The 2,743-nt window shown below is 41.2% G+C and overlaps 1 non-coding gene across 1 annotated transcript; it reads left to right on the top strand.

The window, feature by feature from the left end:
• Positions 1-1,969: 1,969 nt before the first annotated feature.
• On the top strand, positions 1,970-2,041 carry TRNAH-GUG (transfer RNA histidin (anticodon GUG)). Its single transcript has one exon. It is a non-coding gene; the product is annotated as a tRNA-His (tRNA).
• Positions 2,042-2,743: the final 702 nt, after the last annotated feature.

Below are 2,743 nucleotides of genomic sequence, written 5' to 3'. Positions count from 1 at the left end.
ACATGATTAAGGAAGAAGCACGTGCACTTCAGCACTGATTAGTAGCGATAAAGTGATCAGAGTCCTAAGGCCAACAAAAAGATACAGCAAAATGCGGAGGTGAAAAGCAATAAGGTGGGGTTGGGACCACCTTAAGAATGCAAGGTCTAACAAAAACGAACTAATGATAACATGAGTAAAACTTCAGGTTTCTCTACAGCATTTGGTGAGACAAGTGGGCCTTCTTTTATCTTCCATAAATGCAATCTTTCCCGGACCCCTTTATTATATAGCTCTTCAAGGAAAAAATATAAAGCACTTACAAAGGAGCCTCAAATACTCAAAGATGGTAGACTTCTGTAATATGGGCCATATACTAAAAGCAGCACGAAAACAGTGTGCAATAGGGTCCAAAAAACTTGAGTGACCCATGAGAGTATGCATGCAAGCCTATGGTATTCCAAAGTAGAGATATACGCATGCAATTTTTGTTTTTAGGAGAGAATGTGCCTGCTGAAAAAAACATTATTTTTAAAAAGTGTATTGCAGAATATCAGGAATTTGCTGTGGGACACCTTGAAAACTTGCATACAGATTATGTGCACATGCCTCACAGTCAGTTGTTGTGGCCGAGTGGTTAAGGCGATGGACTAGAAATCCATTGGGGTCTCCCCGCGCAGTTTCGAATCCTGCCGACAACGATAATCTTTTTAACATCGGCGACAATTTCAGAAGTTAACCTTTAGTATTTCTTCCATGTCAGTTTTATAAATAGGTGGCTTATTTTGGTGTCACTATTGCCATATCACATATTTATTATCGCTCCCCCTTTCATATCTTTGCTATAACTCTCGTCCTTCATTAGCGCTGGTGCAAACGCTTCAAATTATTATACCCTGGCTCTCTCGGTCATACCTGTGCATGCACTTGAAACTTACTTTACCAATAAAAGAAGCAAATAGAGAAATAAAATAAAAGTGCTAACTGGATTAGGCAAACACACTTCCTAAAACTGCATTTTCTTTTCTATTCTCCCCCGTGTTACAAGCTTAACTGCTCCCTGTGTAATCTCTCTTAACCTGCTGTTCCTGGAAGAGAATTTCATCTACAAGCTCTTTCTGTGTTTTTTCCTAGTCTTTTCTTTCCCTTTCCTTAGATTTGTAACTGTTCCTTTACGTGCTCTATTTAGGCGCCATTAATCTCATTTGAGCTCCTTGTACCTGCTGCTGTTTTCTCCACACCTCATACTGTCTTTTCCCTCTTTCTCTCTTTCTCTGCGGTTGGTGGCTACTTTCCAAAGCGTCTGATGCCCCAATGTTCCTTCGTCTTGTTGTCAGACGTGAATTTGAAAAGCAACAAAATTAACAAGCCTTTACAACTAACACATGGCCGGAGTTTATACTTAAATTGAATGAGCTAAGAAAAGTGTGTTGCGGGGCCCCTACGAGCCATGGTGCTTGCTTCATCATAATTAGGCATGCAGTCATTAGCCACAGCTCTGATTATGGGTCACTGAGGTCAGTTTCAATAATTCCTCAAAAACCTAACCATGCAGTCCCCCCTAACTGTGTAGTTATTTTGCTTTACTGCTGTTTGTGTGATTAGCTGGGAGGAGCTCACGGCAGCATCCTCCCAATAAAAGTGTAGATGGACCGTTCCTTAACTCTTTCTTGCTTCACATACAGATGGCTTGAGGAGGTACAGGGGAGATGCAGGTCTAATAAACAGAATAGGATATTTGCGCCAGGTGTGTTTCTCTGCATTGGTGTCCCATCACAGGCCCACCAGTGTATGTGTGATCTTTGACTCCTGCCAGTTCACAAGCAGGCGGCCAGGAAACGGTTTCAGCCTATCAACCACTGAGGAGATAAAGCCTTTGTATAAGGAATGAGGAAGCAATGAACACATTCATCCTATCACAGGAGTAGCCCTGAGTGTTCCAAATTATAATTTCTTCATGTCACTGTACGTTATTGAGCCCAAGTAGCTCGCCGTGATCGTATAGTGGTTAGTACTCTGCGTTGTGGCCGCAGCAACCTCGGTTCGAATCCGAGTCACGGCATTGTGGTTGGCAATGTCACGGCAGTTGGGTTTTTCCTTTACAGAATTCCCAAATGTACCAGTGTTTTTTGTAAAATGTCTATTAAAAACAGATCCTTTTCAATATTTAAACGATCTAACGACAAATTATTTAAACACACATCATTATAAGATGTATGTATACTGTACTTACTGACATAAATTATCGTTCTTGAACATATTTGCGGTAAGGGGAGCGGAGCTCTCCCCCAGGCCAATCAGAATGCAGATGAATGCAGTTGCAGTTGAGTGACCTGTGTTGTGGCTGTCTACAGGGAATGCACATATGTAGCTGTCTCGCAGCCCAATCCAGACGTCAATTGAAGACAGGTTTTCATGCAAATAGAGCAGTAAGTGCAGAGAAATGCTCACTCTCTAAAAATGGCATTTATATAATAGTAAGATTAAATCCAACCTCACCAGTAGATAGGATTTATCAATAAATAAACAAAGCTTCTCCTCTCTGATATGGAATTACCCCCCAAAAAGTATAAGGGAATACCCAATGCTAACCTATGAGAGGGTCAGACCTCACAGTAGTGAAAAATGTAATAGACTGTTTGATACTACTAGGACATACAAACTACCACAGTACATGTCTTACCTTTTACTTACATAGCATGATGCCCCTAGGACTACCTAGGGCCTACCTTAGGGGTTACTGATATGTAATAAAATCGGAGTT

This window comes from Lissotriton vulgaris, chromosome 1_1, assembly GCF_964263255.1.
Source record: "Lissotriton vulgaris chromosome 1_1, aLisVul1.2, whole genome shotgun sequence".
NCBI classification, from domain to species: domain Eukaryota; kingdom Metazoa; phylum Chordata; class Amphibia; order Caudata; family Salamandridae; genus Lissotriton; species Lissotriton vulgaris.
Note: the sequence above shows the minus strand (reverse complement) of the source record. Positions and strands in the feature narration are given on the sequence as shown.